This window comes from Rhinopithecus roxellana, chromosome 1, assembly GCF_007565055.1.
Source record: "Rhinopithecus roxellana isolate Shanxi Qingling chromosome 1, ASM756505v1, whole genome shotgun sequence".
Lineage (NCBI taxonomy): Eukaryota > Metazoa > Chordata > Mammalia > Primates > Cercopithecidae > Rhinopithecus > Rhinopithecus roxellana.
The window spans coordinates 121,062,279-121,088,109 of record NC_044549.1 but is presented as its reverse complement, the minus strand read 5'-3'; the positions used below and the strand labels follow the sequence as shown (position 1 = coordinate 121,088,109).

Sequence of the window (25,831 nt, the reverse complement as noted above, 5' to 3'; positions counted from 1 at the left end):
GAAATTGTGATATATACCATAACATTGGATGAACCTTGATATTATGCTAAGTGAAATATGCCAGTCATAAAAATAACAAATACTATATTATTCTACTTACATGAAGTACTTAGAGTAGTCAAGATCATAGAGACAGAAAATAGAATGATAGTTGCTAGGGCTGGGAGGAGAGGGAATGGGAATTTATTGTCCAGTGGCACAGAGTTGTGCAAAGAGTTCTGGAGGTGAGAGGTGGTGATGGTTGCACAATAGTATGAATGTGCATAATGCCATTGAACTGTTTATTTTAAAATAGTGAAACTACTGTGTATAACATTATAATGGTGTATATAAGTCATTATACAACTGTCCAAACCCATAGACTGTTTAACACCAAGAGTGAATTTGAATATTAACTCTGGGCACGATGGCAGATAGGAGACAGGACTAACTTGCAGCTCCTACTCAGACGGACAGAGCAGCGTGTGGAGACTCACATCATAAATTTTTGATCCAAGAATGACCACAGGAACACACCAGCAAAGCCAAGAGAATCCACAGACCCTTTGTAGGAAGTGGACCACCCCTTCAGGCTCCCTGAGATGCCAAAAATCTGTCAGTCTGCTTGCTTTCTCAATGGGAAGGCTCATGGCCTGTGTCAAGTTCTTAGCCCTGGTCACCAGCTTCCTGGAAACAGACTCAGTGCTGTTGGGAGTAAGACTGGCCTTTGGGACTATAGGCTGAGTGGGAGCAGGGTAAGGTCTGTGACTGCCAGCTTTCCCCCACTTACCTAGTTACCTGCATGACTCAGCAGAGGCAGCCATAATCCCTCTGGGAATATAACTCCATTGGACTGGGAACCACACCTCCATGCCCCACAGCAGCCAAAGCAAGCATTGCCTAAGGAGAGGCTGAGCTCAGACACACCTATCCCTGCCCCCACGTGTTGGTCTTTCTCTACCCACCCTGGTAGCCAAAGACAAAGGTCATAATCTCTTGGGAGCTCTATGGCCCCTATCCATGGCCTGAGAAACCTGAGAAACCTGAATATTTAACCAGGTTTTCCTAGGGCAAGTTTACATCTTCCCTACAGGTCCCCAGCAGATGCCTTTTTTTTTTTTTTGAGACGGAGTCTCACTTTTTGGCCCAGGCTGGAGTGCAGAGGCTCAATCTCAGCTCAGTGCAAGATCCGCCTCCTGGGTTCACACCATTCTCCTGCCTCAGCCTCCCAAGTAGCTGGGACTACAGGCGCCTGCCAGCATGCCCAGCTAATGTTTTGTATTTTTAGTAGAGATGGGGTTTCACCGTGATAGCCAGGATGGTCTCAATCTCCTGACCTCGTGATCCAGCCGCCTTGGCTTCCCAAAGTGCTAGGATTACAGGCGTGAGCCACTGCGCCTGGCCACTGTTGCACTCTTGAAAGTGTCACCTACTGGCTGGAACCAACACAAAACCAGTGCACTAAACAAAAACACAATCAAGGATCTTCACAGAGTCCACTTCACTTCCCTGTTACCTCTACAAGAGTAGGTGCTGGTATCTACAGCTATAAGACCTGAAGACAGATCACATCACAAGATTATTTGTAGACACTCCCCAGTACCAGTCCAGAGCCCAGCTGCTCTGCTGGGTGGCTAGACCCAGAAGAGCAAAAACAATCACTACAGTTTGACTCTCAGGAAGCCCCATTCCTAGGGGAAGCGGGAGAACAGCAAAACAAGGGAGTATCCTAGGGGACAAAAAATCTAAACAGCATCGCTTGAATCCCAGACTCTGACAGTCTACCCAAATGAGAAAGAACCAGAAAAGCAATTCTGGTACTATGACAAAACAAGGTTCTTCAACATCCCCAAAAGATCATACTAGCTCACCAGCAATGGATCCAAACCAAGACAAAAATCTCTGAATTGCTAGAAAAAGAAATCAGAAAGTAAAGTATTAAGCTAAACAAGGAGGCAACAGAGAAAGGTGAAGTTAAACTTAAAGAAATCAAAAGCTATGTTAAACATCCAAACCTAAGAATAATTGGTATTCCCAAGGAAGAAGAGAAATCTAAAAGTGTGGAAAACATATGTGTGGGAATAATTGAAGGAAACTTCCCCAGCCTTGCTAGAGATCTAGACAACCAAATAAAAGAAACTCAAAGAACACCTGGGAAATTCTTCACAAAAAGGTCATTGTCTAGGTACACACTCATCAGGTTATCTAAAGTTAAGGAAAAGGAAAGAATCTTAAGAGCTATGAGGCAGAAGTATGAGGTAACTTATAAAGGAAACCCTATCAGATTAAGTGCAGATGTATCAGTAGAAATCCTACAAGCTAGAAAAGATTCGGGTCCTATTTTTAGCCTCCTTAAACAAAACAATTATAAGCCAAGAATTTTGTATCCATTGAAACTAAGATTCATAAATGAAGGAAAGATACAGTCTTTTCCAGACAACCAAATGCTGGGAGAATTCATCATTACCAAGCCAGCATGGCAAGAACTGCTAAAAGGAGCTCTAAATATTGAAACAAATTATTGAAATACACCAAAATAGAACCACCTTAAGCATAAATCTCACAGGACCAATATAACAATAACACAATACAAAAAAACCCAAGGTATTCAGACAGCAATGTATAGAATAGTACCTCACATTGCAATACTAACATCGAATATAAATGGCCTAAATGCTCCACTTAAAAGATACAGAATGGCTGGGTACAGTGGCTCACGCCTGTAATCCCAGCACTTTGGGAGGCCAAGGCAGGTGGATCACGAGGTCAGAGATTGAGACCGTCCTGGCCAACATGGTGAAACCCTGCCTCTACTAAAAATAAAAAAATTGGTCAGGCGTGGTGGCAGGCGCTGTAGTCCCAGCTACTCAGGACGCTGAGGCAGGAGAATGGTGTGAATACAGGAGGCAGAGTTTGCATTGAGCCGAGATTGTGCCACTGCACTCCAGCCTGGGTGACAGAGCAAGACTCCGTCTCAAAAAAAAAAAAAAAAAAAAAAAAAAAAAAAGATATTGAATGGGTAACGATTCACCAGTCAAGTATCTGCTGTATTCAGGAGACTCACCTAACATATAAGAACTCACATGAACTTCAAGGGGTAGAAAAAGATATTTCATGCAAATAAACACCAAAGGCAAGCAAGAGTAGCTATTCTTATATCAGACAAAACAAACTTTAAAGCAACAGCAGTTAAAAAAGACAAAGAGGGGCCGGCTGCAGAGGCTCATGCCTCATAATCCCAGCACTTTGGGAGGCCAAGGCTGGTGGATCACCTGAGGTCAGGAGTTTGAGACCAGACTGCCCAACATGGTGAAACCCCGTCTCTACTAAAAATACAAAAATTAGCTCGGTGTGGTGGTGCATGTCTGTAGTCCCAGCTACTCAGGAGGCTGAGGCAGGAGAATTACTTGAATCCGGGAGGAGGAGGTTGCAGTGAGCCAAGATCGCCCCACTGCACTCCAGCCTGGCGACAGAACAAGACTCCGTCAAAAAAAAAAAAAAAAAAAAAAAGACAAAGAAGGACATTATATAATGATAAAAGGATTAGTCCAACAGGAAAGTGTCACAAGTTTAAATACATATTTACACCTAACTCTAGAGCTCCTAAATTTATGAAACAGTTACTACTAGACCTAAGAAAAGAGATAGATCACAGTACAGTAATAGTGGGGGTCTTTGATACTCCACTGACAGCACTAGACAGGTCATCAAGACAGAAGGTCAACCAAGACATGATGGACTTACACTATACCCTACAACAAATGAACTTAACAGATATTTACAGAACATTCTATCAAACAACTGCAGAATATATATCTTATTCATCAAGCCATGGAACATTCTCCAAGATAGACCATATGATAGGCCACAAAACAAGTCTCAGTAAATTTAAGAAAATCGAAATTATATTAAGTACTCTCTCAGACCACAGTGGAACAAAATTGGAAATCAACTCCAAAAGGAACCCTCAAAAATGCAAATACATGGAAATTAAATAACCTGCTCCTGAATAATCTTTGGGTCAACAATGAAATCAAAGGAGAAATAAAAAATTCTTTGAACTGAACAATAATAGTGACAACCTATCAAAACCTCTGGGATACAGCAAAAGCAGGGTTAATAGGAAAATTCATAGCATTAAATGCCTACATCAAAATGTCTGAAAAAGCATAAATAGACAATATAAGGTGCCACCTCATGGAACTGAAGAAACAAGAACAATCCAAACCAAAACTCAGTAGAAGAAATAACAAAGATCAGAGCAGAACTAAATGAAATTGAAACAAACAAAAAAATACAAAAGACAAATGAAACAAAAAGCTGCTTCTTTGAAAAGATAAATAAAATTGATAGACCATTAGTGAGATTAACCAAGAAGAGAGAAGATCCAAATAAGCTCAATTAGAAATGGAACAGGAGATTACAATTGATAACACAGAAACGCAAAAGATCATTCAAGGCTACTATGAACACCTTCATGTGCATAAACTAGAAAACCTAGAGGATATGGATAAATTTCTGGAAATTTACAACCCTCCCAGATTAAAGAAGATATAGAGGAAGATATAGAATCTCTGAATAGACCAATGTGAGATTGAAATGGTAATAAAAAAATTGTCCACAAAAAGTGCCCAGGACCAGACAGATTCACAGTTGAATTCTATCAGACATTCAAAGAAGAATTGGCACCAATCCTATTGACACTATTCCGAAGAAAGAGAAAAGGGGAATTCTCTGTAAATCATTCTATGAAACCTTAATGCAAAAATCAGGAAAGGATATAACAAAAAACAGAAAACTATAGACCAACATCTCTGATGAACATAGATGCAAAAATCCTTGACAAAATACTAGTGAACTGAATCCAACAGCATATCAAAATGATAAACCACCATGATCAAGTGGGTTTCATACCAGGGATGCAGGGATGGCTTAACATACATGAGTCAGTAAATGTGATACACCACATAAACAGAATTAAAAACAAAAATCACGTGATCATCTCAATAGATGCAGAAAAAGCATTTGACAAAATCCAGCACTACTTTATGATTAAAACTATCAGCAAAATTGTCAGAGAAGGGGCATACCTTAAGGTAATAAAAGCTATCTACAACAAACCCACAGCCAACGTTATACTGAATGGGGAAAAGTTGAAAGCATTCCCCCTGAGAACTGGAACAAGGATGCCCACTTTCACTGCTTCTATTCAGCATAGTACTGGAAGTTCTAGCCAGAGCAAATAAGAGAAAGAAATGAAGGACATTCAAATTGGTAAAGAGGAAGTCAAACTGTTTATGTTTGCTGATGCTATGACTGTATACCGGGAAAACCCTAAAGACTCATCCAAAAAGCTCTTAGAACTGGTAAGTGAATTCAGCAAAGTTTCAGAATACAAAATTAATGTACACAAATCAGTACCAGGCATCACATTACCAGACTTCAAACTAGGATTATAAGGCCTTAGTCACCAAAACAGCATGGTACTGGTATAAAAATAGGCACATAGACCAATGGAACAGAATAGAGAACCCAGAAATAAAGCCAAATACTTACAGACAACTGATCTTCAACAAAGCAAACAAAAAATTAAAGTGAGTAAAGGACACCCTATTCAACAAATGGTGCTGGGATAATTGGCAACCCATATGTAGAAGAGTGAAACTGGATCCTCATCTCTCACTTTATAAAAAAATCAAATCAAGATGGATCAAAGACTTAAATTTAGGACCTGGAACCATAAAGATTCTAGAAGATAACATTGGAAAAACCCGTCTAGACACTGGCTTAGGCAAAGACTTCATGACTAAGAACCCAAAAGCAAATGCAACAAGAGCAAAGATATCCAGATAGGACTTAACTAAACTAAAAAGCTTCTGCACAGCAAAAGAAATAGCAAAGTTAACAGACAAACTACAGAATGGAAGAAAATCTTCACAATCCATACATCCAACAAAGGACTAATATCTAGAATCTACAAAGGACACAAACAAATCAGCAAAAACAAAAACAAAAAAATTCCATCAAAAAGTGGGCTAAGTACATGAATAGACAATTCTCAAAAGAAGATATACGAATGGCCAATAAGTACATGGAAAAATACTCAACATCTCTAATCATCAGGGAAATGAAAATCAAAACCACAATGTAACACCACCTCACTCCTACAATAATGACCATAATCAAAAAATCAAAAAATAGGCCAGGCGCGGTGGCTCAAGCCTGTAATCCCAGCACTTTGGGAGGCCGAGACGGGCGGATCATGAGGTCAGGAGATCGAGACCATCCTGGCTAATACGGTGAAACCCCGTCTCTACTAAAAAATACAAAAAACTAGCCGGGCGACGAGGCGGGCGCCTGTAGTCCCAGCTACTCGGGAGGCTGAGACAGGAGAATGGCGTGAACCCGGGAGGTGGAGCTTGCAGTGAGCTGAGAGCCGGCCACTGCACTCCAGCCTGGGCAGCAGAGCAAGACTCCGTCTCAAAAAAAAAAAAAAAAAAAAAATCAAAAAATAATAAATGCTGGAGGGGAGGTGGTGAAAGGAAATATTTCTACACTGTTGGTGGGAATGTAAACTAGTACAACCACTATGAAAAACAGTGTGGAGATTCCTCAAAGAACTAAAAGTAGATCTGCCATTTGATCTAGCAATCCCATTACTAAGTACCAAGAAGAAAATAACTTATATGAAAAAGATACTTGCACACATGTTTACAGCAGCACAATTTGCAATTGCAAAAATATGAAACCAGCCCAAATGCCCATCAATCAATGAGTGGATAAAGAAAATGCAGTATACGTATACCTTGGAATACTACTCAGCCATAAAAAGGAACTAAATAATGGCATTCGCAGCAACCTGGATGGAATTGGAGACTATTATTCTTTCTTTCTTTCTTTCTTTCTTTCTTTCTTTCTTTCTTTCTTTCTTTCTTTCTTTCTTTCTTTCTTTCTTTCTTTCTTTCTTTCTTTCTTTCTTTCTTTCTTTCTTTCTTTTTTTTTTTTTTTTTTGATGGAGTCTCACTCTGTCACCACCCAGGCTAGAGTAAAATGACAAGATCTTGGTTCACTGCAATCTCACCCTCCTGGGTTCAACCAATTCTCCTGTCTCAGCCTCTGAAGTAACTAGGATTATAGCTGCCCACCACCACACACAGCTAATTTTTTGTAGTTTTAATAGAGAGAAGGTTTCACCATGTTGGCCAGGCTGGTCTCGAACTCCTGACCTTAGGCTATCCACCTGCCTCAGCCTCCCAGACTGCTGGGATTACAGCCACTGCACCCTGCTGAATACTATTATTCTAAGTGAAGTAACTTAGGAATGGAAAACTAAACATCGGTATGTTCTCACTCATACGTGGGAGCTAAGCTATGAGGACACAAAGGCATAAGAATGATACATTGGACTTTGGGGACTTGGGGGAAAAGCAGGGTTTGGCGAGGGATAAAAGACTATACATTGGGTACAATGTACACTGCTCAGATGATAGTGGCACCAAAATCCCAGAAATCACCACTAAAGAACTTATTCATATAACCAAACACCACTTGCTCCCCAAAAACCTATTGAAATAAAAAAAATTTAAAAATTTAAAATAAATAAATAAAAATAAAACAATTTTTGGTTGGTCATGGTGGCTCACACCTGTAAACCTAGTGGAGACCAGCCTGGCCAACATGGTGAAACCCTGTCTCTACCAAAAATACAAAAATTAACTGGGCATGGTGGCGGGCACCTGTAATCCCAGATACTCAGGAGGTTGAGGCAGGAGAATTGCTTGAACCCAGTCAGCAGAGATTTCAGTGAGCCGAGATCACACCACTGCACTCCAGCCTGGGCGACAGAGCAAGACTCCGTCTCAAAAAAAAAAAAAAAAAAAAAAAAAAAAAAAAGAAAAGAAAAGCAATTTTAAAAAATATTAACACTGACTTCTAGGTGATAATGATGTGTCAATGTAGATTTATCATTTGTAACAAATATATTGGTCTGGGAAATCTCCATACCTCCTGTACAATTCTGCTATGAATGTAAAACTCCTCTAAAAATAAAGTTTATAAAAATAATTTTAAAAAATAGAAAAAGGTTAATACAATAAACTTTATGTTACGCATATTTTACCTGAATTTAAAAAATGGGAAAAAAAATTCCCAAAAAAGAAAACTCTAGGTCCACATAGTTTTGCTGGTAAACTCTATGAAATGTTTAAGGAAAAATTTATACCAATTCTAAACAAACTAGTCCAAATAATTGAAGAAATTATTCCTCATTTTGTATTAGATATAAAATCTGGACAAAGACATTAAAAAAAGAGAAAAGTACAGAGCAATATCCTTCATGAACACAGATACAAAAATATTAAATAAAATTTAGCAAACTGAAACCAAATCAAGTTTTGTCCCAGAAATGCAAGATTTGTTTAACATTTAAAAATCAATAGATGTGGCCGGGTGCGGTGGCTCAAGCCTGTAATCCCAGCACTTTGGGAGGCCGAGACGGGTGGATCACGAGGTCAGGAGATCGAGACCATCCTGGCCAACACGGTGAAACCCCTTCTCTACTAAAAAATACCAAAAAAAAAAAAAAAAAAAAAAAAAAAAAAACTAGCCGGGCGCAGTGGCAGGCGCCTGTAGTCCCAGCTACTCCGGAGGCTGAGTCAGGAGAATGGCGTGAACCCGGGAGGCGGAGTTTGCAGTGAGCTGAGATCCGGCCACTGCACTCCAGCCTGCGCGACAGAGCGAGACTCCGTCTCAAAAAAAAAAAAAAAAAGTCAATAGATGTAACGTGTCATAGTAAAAAACTAAAAAGGAAAATCTATTATGATCTTCTTAGTTGATACAGAGGGAAGCATTTGACAAAATCCAACATTCTTTCCTGATAAAAATTCTCATCACACTAGGATTAGATAAGGAATTTCCTTAACCTAATAATCGTCATCTGTGGAAATTCTATGGCTAATATTATTTTCAGTAGTGAAAACTGAATGTTTTCCCCTTAAAATGGGGAATGAGATAATGATGTCTGCTTTTATCTCTTCCTTTCAACATTGTGCAAGATATTTTAGCTACCAAGCCAAGAGTAGTTATACAAAACACATTCTGATTTGTAAGAGAAAAGTACAACTGTCTTTATCTGATGGCAGTGTGATCACTTCTGTAAAAACTTCGGTGAACAGTAAGCTAATTAAAAAAGCTAAGTGAGTTAGCAAGGCTGCAGAATAAAAGGTCAATATAAAAATTCAATTGTATTTCTAACTGTTCCCAATGAACATTACAAATTGAAATTTTTAAAACTATGAAAATACCATCAATAAATACCAACTGCTTACATATGAGTCTGACAAAAGATGCTCAAGCCATGCAAACTGAAAACTATAAAATACTACTGAGAAAAATTAAAGAAAACCTAAATTTGTACAGAACTGTTTCTGTTCATGGATGAAGAGACTCAATATTTTGTAATGCAGATACTCTGCAAATTAATATATAGATTCAATGTATTCCCAGTCAAAATTTCATCAAGCTTTTATGTACAAATTGACAAGCTGATTCTAACATTTACTGGAAATTTTAGGGATCTAGAAAGCCAAAGCAATTTTATAAAAGAAAAACAAAGAGGATTAACTCTACCTGACTTAGAGACTAATTATTCAGGTTAAAGTAATAAAGATGGTGTGGTATTGGTATTAAGATAGACAAATAGGCCGGGCACGGTGGCTCACCCCTGTAATCCCAACACTTTTGGAGGCCAGGACGGGCAGATCATGAGGTCAGGAGATCGAGACCATCCTGGCTAACACAGTGAAACCCTGTCTCTACGAAATAAATAAATAAATAAATAAATAAATAAATAAATAAATAAATAACAAAAAATAGGCGTGGTGGCAGGTGCCTGTAGTCCCAGCTACTTGGGAGGCTGAGGCAGGAGAATGGCATGAACCCGGGAGGCGGAGCTTACAGTGAAAAAAGACAAATAGATTAATGGACCAAACTAGAGTCCAGAAACAGGCTCATACATATAGAGACAACTGAATTTTGGCAAAAGTGAAAAGGCAATGCAGTGGAGAAAACATAGTCCTTTGACAAACGGTGCTAGAACAATTGGATAATGGCATGCAAAATATAAATTTTGATTCGCACCTTACACCATATAGAACAATTAGCTAAAAATAGATCCTAGACCTAAATGCAAAACCAAAAGCATTAACATTCTAAAACACATAGAAAATCTTTGTGACTTTGCATTAAACAAAGATTTAATTGATATGAAACTGAAAGAATAATCCATTAAAAATTAATAAATTGTATTTTATAAAAATTTAAAATGTGTGACCTTTAAAAGTTACTATTAAAAAATGCAAAGATAAATCACAGACTTGGAGAAAATATTTGCAAATAATATCTGTAATAAGGCACTTGTTACAGATATTGAGTTATTTGTATTATTTGAGAGTTCTTCGGATAATATGAAGAACTCTCAAAAGTTAAGAGTAAGAAAAAAATTCAATTGTTCAAATGGAAAAAAATATTTGAAGAGACACATCATAAAATAATACACGTGGATGGCCAAGAGGCAGCTGAACAGATGCGCAACTTTATTAGTCATTGGGTAAATGAAAATTAAAACCACAAGATTAGAGTACATTCCTATTAAAACAGCTAAAATTAAAAATGCTGACCATACCAAGTGTTGCCAAGGATGTGGAGCACTAGAATTCTCAAACAATGAGGATGGAAACGTAAAATGGTGCAGTCACTTTGCAAAACTGTTTGCCATCATTTAAAAATTGTAAAAGTAGGCCGGGCGCGGTGGCTCAAGCCTGTAATCCCAGCACTTTGGGAGGCCGAGACGGGCGGATCACGAGGTCAGGAGATCGAGACCATCCTGGCTAACACGGTGAAACCCCGCCTCTACTAAAAAATACAAAAAACTAGCCGGGCGAAGTGGCGGGCGCCTGTAGTTCCAGCTACTCGGGAGGCTGAGGCAGGAGAATGGCGTGAACCCGGGAGGCAGAGCTTGCAGTGAGCTGAGATCCGGCCACTGCACTCCAGCCTGGGCGACAGAGCGAGACTCCGTCTCAAAAAAAAAAAAAAAAAAAAAAAAAAAAAAAAAAAAAAAAAAAAAAAAAAAAAAAAAAAAATTGTAAAAGTATATGTATTATATACCTAGCAAGTCCACTCCTAGTTATTTACCCAATAAAAATAACAGAATATGTCCAAATGAAGACTTAGACAAAAAAATTGTAGCAGCATTGTTTTCAATAACCCCAAAATGGAAACAACCCAATATGTCCATCAACAGGTTAATGGATAAATAAATTTTAGTATATCCATATAATGAAATAGTACTCAGCAGGAAATAAGAACAAAGTGCTATTATATACAGTGACATGAATGAACCTCAAAATAATTAAGCTGAGTGAATGAAGCTAGATAAAAAGGGTAAACGGTATGATTCCATTAATTATAAAACTCCAGAAGATGCAAACTTCCCTGTAACAGAAAGCAGATCAGTAATTTCCTCTGGGCAAATGAAACGAAGGCAAGTAAGAAGGAGTGAGAAGAGTATTCAGGAAACATTTGGAGAAAATTGATGTGTTTACTATCTTGAAAGTGTGATGGTTTATGGAGATATATATGTGTGTATATGCCAAAACTTATGAAATTGAACACTTTAAATATATGCAATTTATATTATGTCAATTATGCCTCAATAAAATTGATTCTGGAAAGAGGGTTACATGGAATTCAGGCTGTTGCTAGACAGAAAGATTTTGTAGCTATCATCTTAGTGGTGATAGCTCAGGAGTTCCTGCAAATAAATTCAAAGTGCCACAAGTCTTCTAATATATGCAGAATTTGGGTGCCCTAAGTTATTTATAGTCATCTGCTGGGAATTGAATGCCAGCTATATTAAGTTGGAACGTGTGACTCTTTGGCAAGTTTTCTTATCCAGCTTCACGGAGTTGTTGTGAGGATTTAATAGCTCACAAAGGAGGTGCTCAATAAATGTTATTATGAGCACATGTTATAAAATGATTCATTATTATGTCAATATTTGACAGAGGAGTTTCATTGCTTTGGTCAGCTACTTAAAGTTTGTGACTCAGAGAGTCAACAACTTCTCTGATAATTGAAGCTATGGAAGAGAATGAGATGACTCAAAGACAGACTGAAAGGCAGAGGAAATAAATGAGCACAGAACCTTGGGAGAATGTCTGAGCTTAAGAGGAAAGAGATGGAAGAGGAACTAGATAAGAAAACTGAGAAGTGATACAGAGGTGGGAGGAAAGTAGGACATGGTGGGTCACAGAGTATAAGAGAGGAAATATTTGCAAGAAAAGAACAATTCTCAAATGCTGCAGTCATGAAAAAGAAGCTCAAACAAGAAAAGGCCATTGGATTTGGCAATAATGAATTTATGTTGTCCTTTGAGACAGCAATTTCATCAGACGGACGGGGAAGCAAGGCATATGGTATGGGGCTATGAATGAGTGGTTAGGCAGTGTAGCAATTATTTCACATCAATTTTCAAGAAATTTAGAGATGCATAGAAGAAGAACAAAAAGACTAATAGTTCTAGGCAGGGCTAAGAGGGTATTTCCAGTGTTAGGGATTACCTGAGCATGTTTTCAGGACTAAATTAGGGGACTGCGAAGATGAGGTGACAGAAAATTTAAAAAAAGACAAAGTGAACTCTTTCAAAGCCAAGTTTTGAAAGAAACAAAAGAGGATAGGAAATAAGACACAGATGGAAGTCCTAGAAAACACTGAAAATCTTATGTTTTAAGAAAGCTGGAACGAAAAATATAAACAACAAAAAAAGGAAGATGGGAGGCTGAGACAGGAGAATGGTGTAAACCCGGGGGGCGGAGCTTTCAGTGAGCTGAGATCCGGCCATTGCCCTCCAGCCTGGGCGACAGAGGGAGACTCCGTCTCAAAAAAAAAAAAAAAAAAAAAAAAAAAAAAAAGGAAGAGCGAGGACCAGAGGAGGGAAGTTGAGAACCCTGGTATCCTATGGCTGCAACTTCACTAGAGTAAGCACCACAGTCATAATCAGACAGAGAACTAGACTGGCATTGATGACATCAGAAGAATGAGAACCAACTTGAATTATCAAGAGTTAGATATTACCACACAGTTGACGTGCTATATGTATGTTGGTTGAAGAATTTAAAGATATAAAGAATATTGCAAGCTCATGTACCTGACAACACATTATCACTGACTCAAATTTTATTTGGTTTATAGTAAATAATTATCCTAATGCCAAGAGCTACAAGCAATCAATGACCAAATGTACAACCATGAAATAAGGAATGCGACCATTAGATACACTGGTACAAAGAGTATACCTCTTGGTTCTAGTTCCAATTCTATCACATGGCCTTGGATTGGATGCTTTGCCTCACTAAGCCTCGGCATTCATCATATAGTTCCATTCAAGTCTAACATGGTAAAAATTAAATATATTTATAAATGTACTTTATTTGCTTGTAGGTTGAAAGACTGGCATGTTATTTTATTTCTAGAGATGATATTATCCTTGGCTTAACGAGACTTGCAAAGTTGCTTTTCTTTTAATCCAAGACAAATATGATATTCCCATCAGTAGATGAGAATAAATGATTGAGCTAACTCAAAGTTGACTGCCAGTCCTCTATACCTTAGGAGCTCAAACTAGTAGAGTCCTGCAGTCACTCTTAATTTCCAGCATATGAAGCTGACAAAGTCATTTGACTGACTTCTTATGCCTCCTCTGTCACAGAGGCAGCCACTGCCCCCCGATATTACATAGGTCACTCTAAACACCATGCAGAGTTGTATTTTAGAAATAATATTTCATGCTATTTAACTACATGATATTTTCCAGGGAGCCTGACTGCACATCAAAGAAAAGGGGTGCTTTGTTTCAGAAGGACTAGAATATAGCAGATAAGTATGAAGTTTCTGGAATCAGAACACCTGAGTTTTAATTCTGGCCTCACTGCCTACTAATTACAGCATAATCCCTCTAAGCCTCCTTTTCTCATCAGTAATATAGCACTGTTAAAATTTTAGTGTTAATATGCATAGAATATGCTTATGATAACATCTGACATATAGTAAGCAATGAATGTTAGTTAATCTTTGTAGACATATGCTGAATTTGGGGTATTTTTTATCAGTGAAGATCTCTTCTGTTTGGATAATAATATATTATATTTACAGCCTGAATAAAAATTACTTTTATTCATCTTGAAAAAGGCATGCTTTCCAAACAAGGGGCAGAAGGAAATCCTCTATACTTTTCCTGGTCTTGTCTTTTTAAATCCATGAGGCTCTAGAAGGCAAAGAAGTAACTAATGATCTGTAGCAGGCAGCCCAGCCCGTGTGGCATTTTGCTATAATAATTTCTTGTTCTCTACAAGCAATTATTAGGGACTGCCACCCTAACAGCATATTTGGTTTTAAATTAAAACAGCAACAATAACAACAACAACTCACCACCAAATTCTGGAGAGTAGATTAGGCTCTTCTATCACTTGAATGTTTAAATAAGAAATAATTACCAAAAGGAAGAGGGTTAGAGGATATATATTCATCTTTGTTTAAAATATTGATGAGAAAGGTAATTTTTAAAAAGAAACTTAACTTTGTTAGTTCAATTTTAGATGCTGAAGAAAAAATCTTCATAATAAAATCAAAATCCTAATTGATTTTTTAAAACTGAACAAAAACATTGTACACATGTACCCTAAAACTTAAAGTATAATAATAAAAAAAAAGATATAAGGAGAAAAAAAACTGAACAAAAACATGTCAGTATCTTGAATATGGTTTACATAAATGCATTCCCATTTACTGGCCAAGTGACAAAACTTCCATCAATCAATTCAACAAGCATTTATTGAATGTCTACTGTGTGCTAATCGTTTTTCTAGAATTAACGATATAAACATGGCTAACAAAGAAAGAGAGCCACAACTAAAATGCTGTTATTAAATACTAAAGCTAGGAAAAAATGATTCTAAGGGAACACAGAGAAGAGATATCTAGCTCGGGCTGAGGATCTGAGGTCATGTCAACAGGGTTGAAACAGGGTCTTGAAAGGCTGTTAGGAGTTAGCCTGAGACACATGGTAGGGGAGGGTGTTCCAGGGAGAGGAGCAGCATATGCGAAATCACAGCGGCTAGAGAAGCGAAAGTGAGTTGGTATGTCCAGATAAGTCAAGCGGGGAGGAATTAGGAGAAGCAAAAAGAGATCATGAGTTATTTTTTTATCAAACTGCATATGTCCTTCTCCCCGTTTTCCCATTTTTATATGGTCCTACAAAGGGCCATTGTAATGAAATGAATGCTTGTGTCTCTCCGAAGTTCATATGCTAAACCCCTAACCCTCAGTGTGGTGGCATTTGTATTTGGGGCCCTTGGTTTGCATCAGGTCATGAGGATGGGGTCCCGGTGATGGGATTAGTAACAGGAAGTAAGGCCTGAGCTCTCTCTCTCACTCTGCCATATGAGGACATAATAAGAATGTGGCTGTCCACCAGCCAGAAAGAAAGCCTTCACCAGACATTGAATCTGCCAGCACCTTCATCTTAGACTTTCCAGGCTCTAGAACTGTGAGAAATAAGTGTCTGTTGTTTAAGCCACCCATTATATGGTATTTGTTATAGCAGCCCAAGAAGACTAAGACAGCCATTTAATAGGGGGCATTTGAAAATTCTTCTAAAGTTAATCTGATCAACCTTGCACTAAAATATTCCTCCACCTCCCTCCCACCCACCTACTCCTTTCCATTCCTATGGGGATCAATGGTCAAGGCACTGCTTGATATTGAAATGTGTTAGTACAGAGGCTAAAGTAGGCAGAAGACTACTTTAGAAATCAATATGCCAAGCTGAATAGCTTAGAGTTTTAGTTGAAACAATAGAAGAATTAGGCCAGAAAGTAAAATAATAATGATAATAATAATAAATGTGCATGTTAAAAGATGATTCTGTCATAACTATAAACTAAGGGTAGCAAACTTTCTGTAAATGGCCAAGTAGTAAGTATTTTAGCTTTGGCAGGGCATACCAATCTGTGTTGCAACTGCAGCTAGAGCTAGAGTTTTTGCAAGCCATACCATTCTGTATTAACTCTGAAGCTAGAGCACAAAAGCAGCCAGAGATAGCATGTGAATTAAGGGATTTAAGTGTATTCTAAGAAAACTTTATTTACAAAAGTTGTCAGTGGTAATAAGCAGAATTTGACCGTGCTATAGAGAACGAACTGGAGAGGATATGACTAAGCTAGAGTCATATATTCCAATAACATAGCATAATTGACCAAGTACGAAAAGAAAAGGATTGAAGGGAGTCATTCGCAGAGGAGATAGAAGAGGGAATAGAATTTAAATACATATAAGAGGTAGAAACCATAGATCTTACAACCAATTGGATACAAGGGGAAATGATAATGAAAGTCCAAAGCATGGACATGACTTGAATGACAGTGTACATGTGATAGACCCCAGTGAATGGTGGCAAACCTTGTGGACACAGAGCTGTCATTGAAGACAATATAGTACATGAGAAAGCTCTGCTCTCTGGCCACAAACCACAGCCTTGGCCAAAGTCATCATCTCCTTCCAGGAGCAGCTACATAATTTCCAGGATCCACTGCCAAATGAACATGCAGTATCCCACCTCCCCCTGTTGCTCAAAATTATTAAGAATTTCAAGGCAATGAAAGTAAAGCATTAAACCAAGCATAGGGCCTTTCTAGGTGCTGGACCTTGTGTGACTGTACAAGTCATATGACCCTGAATCTGACCCTGCTCCATCTCCAGCACATGTACTAGCTTTAGTATGTCTGTAATAAGGAACTTTGTTCTTAGAATCCAGAGTTCTTAATTTACCTCCACAGCCCATTTTTTTGTAGTCTCCAAATCTACTACATAGACACAACAGCTGTATTTCAATAGTGATTTCAGCTTAAAGGAGGTTTTCTTTTTTCCCCTTACCCTAACTCACATTTAAGATTATAGCAGAATGGCAATATGCATTGCCCATGACTGCGAATGAAGTTTGGAGGCGAGTTTTTCTCTGTGCATCATTTGACAGTGCATTTTGAGAGTTTCTTTGAAAATGAATGCAAACACCAAAGTTTCAGACAGTAAACTGTGTTCCAAGGCTGGTGTTTCTTTATAGATCTGTGGATATCCTAGAAGACCAAACCTACCAGGAATCTTGGAGAATATCCCGTGGTCAGTGAAGATGACTTTCTCTGACCAGAAGTCCAGAAACACATGCTTTCTGTGCAGTTCAGCCACCATTATTTTGTGCCTTTAATCAACTCAAGATTTTGTAGTACATCTTCCTCAATGATGACACATGAGACCTAGATCTTTAAGATCTAAAATTTAAGGCCAGGCGCAGTGGCTCACGCCTGTAATCCTAGCACTTTGGGAGGCTGAGGCCGGTGGATCACGTGAAGTCAGAAGTTTGAGACCAGCCTGGCCAACATAGTGAAACCCCATCTCTACCTAAAAAAAAAAAAAAAAAATTAGCCATGTGTGGTGCCATGCACCTGTAGTCCCAGCTACTCAAGAGGCTGAGGTATGAGAATCGCTTGAACCTGGGAGGCAGAGGTTGCAGTGAGCCAAGATCATGCCACTATACTCCAACTTGGGTGACTGAGAGAGACTCTGTCTCAGGAAGAAAAAAAATCTAAAATTCACTTTTTGTATTATGTTTGTTCCCATTACATAAAGCTTCTAAGGATCTATCATGACTAGATATTGGAAAATTTAAATCCAAAACAAAGAGCAAATGAAAATAAAAATGTGACCCTAGCCAATTTCAGTGTTTATACATATATACTCCATTTATAATTAATTACCTCCTTCTGTACCAAAATATATTATTTTCTATTCACAGAAGGGTGAGACTGGCTACCCACACACTAAAAATCTGACACAGAGCCCATATATACACAGTTGCTGGATAAAAAACACAGAATGCCAAGTATTTGCAAATATATCAAACGTACGTATACTTTAAAATGTGTTGTTTATTTGAGATTCAAGAAGTGTATGCCCTGTATTTTTATTTTCTAAATCTGGGAACCCTATACCTATGCTGAGTGGGAAACCAAGCCATATGGCTTCTAAAGTACCCTCTAGCCCTGAAATACTCAATTGCGATATGATTTTTTACCATTTCCAGTAAACTAAACTAAGACCAAACAGTAGAATTTGAAGGAGGGAAGATAATGATTCAATAGAAGAAATCTGTTTATCAAGCAAAGCTACCAGTTGTGTACCCAAGCACAATCCATTTGATCAGCACCCCATCCACAGACCAGAGTACTCACTAATATAGAGGCTAGACCAATGGTCTACAAAGTGGGGAATGCCTTCCCACAGGAAATACTTATGGCAACCCATTGAAGTGAAGGAAGCAAAAATGAGAATATGTAATTTTTTAAAAAAGAAAGAAGCACTTTGCTATAAATTAATAGAGAAATTGAGCCTGGTCCTCTGTCAGGAGGTAAAGATATTCAGAAGGACCTGTGACAGTTTCACAACACAAGGGTTCAAAGAGAAATGCATATATTCATTTTCTGCACTATTAAAACAAATGAATAAAAGTATTTTTCATTTCTGAGCTTTGTTTTGCCACACAGGATGTGCTACCTTTAAAAAGTTTTAAAGCATCATTTTCTAAACTTAAATTTTACCATGCAATTTCTACAGGGTGTGAATTAATTTTTAAAACTATAAAATTGTAATATCTTCCAATTATTGTGCAACAATACCTGATGGACATCGGAAATGCCAGGAATTTAATGGAAACATTTAAACAAAAACTTTTGCATAGTTGATAAATAAAATGTACCATGATTTAATAAGCACAGATAATAATATATTTCTTCTTTTGGATATATATATATATATATATAAATAAATGTAGCTTACATTTTTGAGTTCTGACAATCATTAAAACTAAGTATCAGAATTGTTTTATGATATAAATTTTTAACAATAATGAAATATATTCTTAATATTTTTCTCATAAGAAAATATAAGTATCTATAAAAAACAAAAGTTTTGATATTTTACTTTACATAAAAATGTTTCAGAGAAATTAAAATGTTTTGAATCATTCATAAATGAAATGAAATATATTATAAATTATATTTAATATTTGCTTTATCCTTTAATCTTCAATTTTGTAAATATTTTATTATATTTGATTACATTTAAAATTTATATAATTTATAAACAAATAACATTCAGAAATCAGAGGTGAAGGTATACCAATTTCTATTGATAGTTGTGTACTAAAATGCATATTCAGTGGCCTGCACAACTATCTATTGGAGGCATTGAGAACATACCTAAATTGGTTGAAGACTTATTCTAAATAAACTCTATGATTTGTCATTGTGTTTTTGTTTTTTTTTTTACCATCCTACGTTTATTATTTGCAGCAATTCTACATTATTCCAGGTAAAACTACTCTTTCTTTAGGAGGAGTTGGAACTTTCCTGTTTTTGTAAATAAAGTTTAATTTGGAAACCCAGACCAGAACTATTCTTAAATTGCTTTTTTGCTTCAGAATTTAGTGGGAGATGAGCAACAATGTTAATATCTAATTTAATAATTTCTACTACAGATTAAACCTATTTCCTATTATTAAACATTGATAAAAATACATATGACTCTGAACTTGAATATGATTACTAGATCCTTACCTGTAAAAAATAATTTTGCCATTTATAATTTGATTTTTAAAAATGTTATCTATTATTTCTCTCCTTTTTGTTAATTTGTCTACTTTTTGTATTAATGCATTTGTGGAGCAATCAATTTTTTAAATAATCATTTTATTTTGTGTTTTGGAATAAGGAGTTAGCGAATACATTTAGAAAATACTAGATGTAGGAAAAAATAGAAAGTGGATAACTTAGAGTTGCTTAAAATTGCTGTGAATCCCATCAAAAAGCTTATCCACCATGAGCAAGTAATGTCTTTTTGTTTGTTTGTTTGTTTGTTTGTTTGTTTTGAGTCAGACTTTTGCTCTTTTGCCCAGCCTGGAGTGAAATGCTGTGAGCTCGGCCCACTGCAACCTCCACCTGCCAGGTTCAAGCGATTCTCCTGCCTCAGCCTCCTGAGCAGCAGAGATTATGGCGCTCGCCACTATGCCCAGTTAATTTTTTTTTTTTTTTTTTTGTATTTTTTAGTAGAGACAGGGTTCCAACATGTTAGCCGGGCTGGTGTTGAACTCCTAACCTCAGGTGATCCACCTGCCTCGGCCTCCCAAAGTGCTAGGATTACAGGCGTGAGCCACTGTGCCCAGCCTGATCAAGTAAGCTTTTTTTGAACTAAAGACAGTAGCCACATGGCTCTCTCAATAGATGCAGAAAAGGCTTTTGATAAAATTCAACACCACCTTCATGTTTAAAAAAACAAACAAACAAAAAAACCCTCTCAATAAACTAGGTTTTGAAGGAACATACCTCAAAATAATACAACCTATCTATGACAAACCCACAGCTAACATCACACTGAATGGGCAAAAGCTGGAAGCAGTTCCCTTGAAAACCAGCACAAGACAAGGATGCCTTCTCTCAACACTCCTATTCAACATAATACTGGAAGTTCTGGACAAAGAAATCAGGCAAAAGAAAGAAATAAAGGGCACCTGATATGATTTGGCTCCGTATCCCCACCCAAATCTCATGTCAAATTGTAATCGCCACATGTTGGAGCAGGGGCCTGTGGGGGCAGTTTCCCCCATGCTTTTCTCATGATAGTAAGTGAGTTCTCATGAAACCTAGTTGTTTGAAAGTGTGTAGCACTTCCCCGCTCTGCTCTCTCTTTCCTGCTTCACCTTCCACCATGATTGTGAATTTCCTGAGGACTCCCAGTCATGCTTCTTGTACAGTCTGTGGAAATACGAGTCAATTAAACTTCTTTTCTTCATAAATTACCCAGTCTCAGTAGTTCTTTCTAGCTATGTGAGAATGGGCTATACAATATTCAAATAGGAAGAGAGGAAGTCAAACTATCTCTGTTTGCAGATGATATGATTCTATATCAGAAAACTCCATAGTCTCAGTCCAAAAGCTTCTTCAGCTGATATGCAACTTCAGTGAAGTCTCAGGATACAGAATCAACGTTCAAAAATCACTAGCATTCTTATACATCAACAATAGACAAGCAGACAACCAAATCAGGAAGGCAATCTCATTCACAACTTCCACAATCAAAATAAAATATCTAACAATATAGCTAACTAGGAAGGTAAAAAATCTCTGCAATGAAAAATACAAAATACTGCTCAAGAAAATCACAGATGACACAAACAAATGGAAAAATATTCCATGCTAATAAATAGGAAGAAAAAAATATTGTTAAAATGGCCATACTTCCCAAAGCAATTTATAGATTCAATCCTATTTCTGTCCAACTACCAATGACATTCTTCACAAAACTAGAAAAATCTACTTTAAAATTCATATGGAATCAAAAAAGAGCCTGAACAGACAAGGCAATCCTAAGCAAAAAGAACAAAGCTGGAGGCATCACATTACCTAACTTCAACCTGTACTATAGGCCTATAGTAACCAAAACAGCATGGCACTAGTACCAAAACAGACACATCAGCCAATGGAACAGAATAGGCAGCCCAGAAATAAGGTCATAAATCTACAGTCATCTGATCTTTAACAAAACTGACAAAAACAAAGAGGAAAATACTCCCTGTTTAATAAATGGTGCTGGGATAACTGGATAGCCATATGCAGACAATTGAAAACTGGACCCCTTCCTTACACCATATACAAAAATCAGTGCGAGATGGATTAAATACTTAAATGTAAAAATGTAAACTATAAAAAGCCCGGAAGGAAACTAAGCAATATCATTCTGGACATAGGAATGGGCAAAGATTTCATGATAAAGATGGCAAAAGCATTGCAAAGAAAGCAAAACTTGACAAATAGGATTTAATTAAACTAAAGAGCTTCTGCACAGCAAAAGAAACTATCAAGAGAGTAAATAACCTACAGAATGGGAAAACAATTTTGCAAACTATGCAACTAACAAAAGCCTAATATCCAGCATCTATAATGAACTTAAACAATTTACGAGAAAAAAATATCCAAACACCATTAAAAAGTGGGCAAAGGACATGAACTGACACTTTTCAAAAGAAGACATATAGCTGGGCGCAGTGGCTCACGCCTATAATCCCAGCACTTTGGGAGGCCGAAGCTGGTGGATCACCTGAGATCAGGAGTTCGAGATGAGCCTGGCCAACCTGGTGAAATCCTGTCTCTACTAAACAAAAAATTAGCCAGGTGTGGTGGTGGACACCTGTAATTCCAGCTACTCGGGAGACTGAGGCAGGAGAATCGCTTGAACCCGGAAGGCAGAGGTTGCGGTGAGCCGAGATCTCGCCATTGCCCTTCAGCCTTGGCAATAATAGTGAAACTCCGTCTCAAAAAAAAAAAAAAAAAAAAAAAAAAAAAAAAAAAAAAAAGACATACATGCAGCCAAAAAGCATATGAAATAAAGCTCAACATCACCAATCATTAGAGGAATGTAAATCAAAACCACAATGAGATACCATCTCACACCAGTCAGAATGACTATTATTAAAAAGTCAAAAACAAAAGAGAAAAATGAATGCTTATACGCTTTTGGTGGCAGTGTAAATTAGTTCAACCACTGTAAAAGCAGTGTGGTGATTTATCAAAGATCTAAAAACAGAACTACCATTTGATCCAGCAATGCCATTACCGGGTATATACCTAAAAATATATAAATCATTCTATTATAAAGACACATGCATGTGTATGTTCATTGCAGCACTATTCACAATAGCAAAGACATGGAATCAACCTAAATGTCTGTCAGTGGTAGACCTGATAAAGAAAATGTGATACACATACACCATGTAATACTACGCAACCATAAAAAGGAATGAAATCATGTCCTATGCAGGAACATGGATGGAGCTGGAGGTCATTTTCCTTAGCAAACTAATGCAGGAACAGAAAACCAAATATCGCATGTTCTCACTTACAAGTGAGAGCTAAATGATGAGAACACATGGACACAGAGTGAAACAACAGACACTGAGGTCTACTAGGCCATGGAGGGCGGGAGGAGGGAGAGGATCAGGAAAAATGACTAATGGGCACTAGGTTTAATACTTGGGTGATGAAGTAATCTGTACATGTACCCCTGAACGTAAACTAAAAGTTAAAAAAAATGTGCTGTGAATTCTTGGAGACCTGAAAAGAAATAAATTGGACTAGAAATCACATGAATTTTGAGGTTAGTAATATGCATAAATGTGATCATTTGAGCAGTAGCAATCCATCTCAATAATAAAAAAAAAGTCTTCTTTAACTTAGGAAAGACAGAGATCATTATTTATTATAACTTTATAACAAATGAAAATAATTCTCAATATCATGACTAGTCCATATTTTGTAGGAAAAGTATAATTAACAAAAATGTTTTAGGAATCGAAATTGTTGGATGTCATTTTTGTAAGAAAGAAAGACACAATAGAAATGATGTATATATACAAAAACAACGTATATATAAGGTTTTTTCAACCTGGCTAAAGTAATTGCACTTTCTAAAATAACTACCTTTATTAATGTTTTAGTAGCTTATCAAGAAAACTCTCTATAAAGTGAAGAAAGGGAAAAACTTTCAAATGACTCACTGAGTTACTCTGTATGGACAGCAGATTGTGCAGGATAAATGAACCCTGGGCCTGAATGCTCTCAGATCTTTCAGGGGATGTTGTGGCTTCTTACGGTTTCAGACTTGACTATGGACCTCTATTGTATTTTGCACTTGCTATATGAGGTTCCGATAAATTGTCACAAGCTTTGTGGTTACCAAAACCACCTTGAGAAATATGAAGAAGTAAAGGAGGGAGAGAGCACAAAAGTAGAGGCCCAAATGAAGTATTTTAATGTCATAAATTCCATAAGCACCTCTTCCAGCATCATCAAAGCACTTTTCCTCAAGCTAATTTTATTCTATTTAAAGGAATATATGAAGATCTTGCATTCTAATTTAAGTCTTAGCTCCTAGCTCCTTATTCCTATCTATCTGAAAAACTTATCCTTGAAGATCCAGCTCATCTCTTACCTCTTTTGTGACAACATCCATAAGGAACCTAGAATACTTTATGTAATGTTAACACACTGATTATCTTATGTTTAAAACCTGTCTTCTCAGTTGGAGTATGAGGCCTACAAGGCAAGGCACATACCTTATTCCTCTCCATATGCCCAATGCTTATAACAGATCAGTTCAACATTGATAAATGCTTGACAAATAGAAAAAGGAAGGGGAGGGGAAGGGAGAGGAGAGGAGGAGAGGGGAGGGAAGGGAAAAGGAAGGGAAGGAAAGGGAAAGGAAGGGAAGGGGGAAAGAAGGAAAATAATGAAGGAAGGAAGAGAAAGAAAGGAAAAAAGAAAAAGAAGGAAAGAGGGAAAGATTAAATGAATGGATAAATGAATGAACAAGTGATGTTTAGAAAAGGCATTGGATGTGTTGCTAGTTGTTATTAGAGATTTGAGAAGAGTATAGCATAGTTCTCATTTAGTAATCCGTGTTAAGCAAGCAATAGACTCAGCCTTAGCCTTGTATGGAGTGAAAGCTCAAGGAATGGCCATGTACTGGAGCCAAATTTAGTAGATAGAAATAAAAATTTAATACTAAATCAAAGCTAGGCAGATCATTAAATAGAACTCTCAATCCAGAGGACCAAAGCCAAAAGTCAGAACCTAAGTAAAAAACAAAGAAATGGAAACAAGAAAAACTAGATGAAAGAAAAGGAAGAGAAGCAGAACCAAGAGAAATCCCTAAGGCAAAGGGAGTAATTACTACAGTTATTCATGTGCTGCTAATGACCTTAGCATTCCATAGTGACTAAGTGACTAAGACTTACATCCTGGAATAAGTTTGCCTGAATTCTAATACTGGCTCTATTGCTTACAGATTCCTTACCGTTACGTGACACTTTCCTCATTTATAAACCAAGGATGATAATAATACCTACCTCATAGGCTTATTGTGAGAATTAAATAAAATGTGGCTATTGTTATTAGGAGGTCCTCAATCAATTTGAACAAATGAAGTAAAATGAGAAGTTAAAAAAAATGGCTTATTAATAGGATAATAGTATGTATCAGTTTACTTAGACCAGTCCTGGTTTATAAGTTATCCTGGTGCCTTGAAGTAGTATGTTCTTTTGCTGTTATAAAAACTTTAAAAACAAAATGCCTAAGAATTCTGTAGGATGTCAAGTTATGAAATAGTATTTTGAAACATGAAATAAAATACACAAATTTTAAAGAAAAATACTAAATTACACTTTATCAACATTTAAAATTTCTGAACAAAAGATAAACACCCCAAAAGATGACCAATTGTTCCAGTAATCAAGAAAATTCAGATAAAAGCACAGTGATAATTTGCTTCTATAATAGCAGATAGGTGGTTACAGAGCAAACTTCCCACGGGACCAAATAGAACTGGACAAATTGCAAAAGTTTTACAGTAGGTGGAGTATGCCCTTCAATTACAGTGCAAAACTAGAAGTCAGTAATCAAAAGATAACTAGAAAATACCTAAATATTCAAGAGTCAGACAATATATTTCTAAATAATCCATAAGGTAAACAAGCAATCAAAATGGCAATGTTGGCAAGTGCAGTGGCTCAGGCCCATAATCGCAGCACCTTGGGAGGCCAAGGTGGGAGGATCCCTTGAGATCAGCAGTTTGAGACCAGCCTGAGCAACATAGCAAGACCCTGTCTCTAAGAAAAAAAAAAGAAATCAAAAAATTA

General features: G+C 37.1%; 1 long non-coding RNA gene across 5 annotated transcripts in view; it reads right to left on the bottom strand.

The window, feature by feature from the left end:
- LOC115897328 overlaps window positions 1-25,831 on the bottom strand; it is a 64,992-nt gene that overhangs the window by 27,242 nt on the left and 11,919 nt on the right. The window contains exon 1 of one of the 5 annotated variants that reach the window (XR_004057162.1): window positions 23,693-23,791. The exons of 3 other annotated variants lie outside the window; for them this stretch is intronic. This is a non-coding gene — a long non-coding RNA (uncharacterized LOC115897328). Of the gene's footprint in view, window positions 1-17,183; window positions 17,456-23,692; window positions 23,792-25,831 lie in introns of those variants that run through there. One more of the 5 variants, XR_004057163.1, reaches the window with a different exon arrangement.